We start from the raw sequence: 893 nt of genomic DNA on the forward strand, positions 1-893 counted from the left end.
CTAATGTACGTTATTGATGGCTTCCAGAAATAATGAGATATGAAAGCTGAAACTAATTTCAATTGCTTGTATGGTCTTTCCTTGAACAATTTTATATTTTTCCTGACTAGTAGCATTCAAATACCAGCATTTTAATCTTGTAATATTTTTAACATTTGATCTTTTATAAACGGATTAAAACAATACTTTAGATACAAATTTAAATATTTTAATAATTTATTCATGTTGAAAAAGTACTTTTCTATCATGAAAGATTACTTTTGAAAAAAATACTTATTAACTAATTATTAAAATACAAAATTCTTAACAAAATAATTGAATTTTCAAACTAAGAAGATGAATTCTAAATAAAAAATGGTGATACTTGATATCTCAATCCAGAAAGATGAAATATCATTTTAAAAACAAATGAGTTTTAAAACAAAAAACGAAAGCGTTGAACGGAATTTTCTGTATCAAAAATCGAATTTTCAAACAGGAGAAATGAAATTTCAGCAAAAAACTTAATTTTCAACAAAATAGTTAAATTTTAAACCTTTATTAAAAAAAAAGTCAACAAAGTAGTTCAACTTTTACTCACAGTTGAATTTTAATTAAAAAACGACCAGTTTTCAACAAAACAGTTGAATCCTTAAGCAAAGTAGATTAATTTTCAACCAATTAGTTGCATTTTTATCCAACAAAGATTTCAGTTAACCTTTCGAAGCAAAAAAAATGAATTATAACAAGTAACTTTTCTACGAAATAGGTACATTTCTAAATAAATATAAGAAATTTGAATTTTTGAGAAAAAAATAATAACTTTTTAACAAAATTGTTGATTTTTTAATTAAAACATTTCATTCTTGTCTGAGAAATACCCAATATCTATTAAAATAGATTAATTTTTGCAA

The sequence above is a fragment of the Belonocnema kinseyi genome, chromosome 9 (genome assembly GCF_010883055.1).
Source record: "Belonocnema kinseyi isolate 2016_QV_RU_SX_M_011 chromosome 9, B_treatae_v1, whole genome shotgun sequence".
Classification (NCBI taxonomy): domain Eukaryota; kingdom Metazoa; phylum Arthropoda; class Insecta; order Hymenoptera; family Cynipidae; genus Belonocnema; species Belonocnema kinseyi.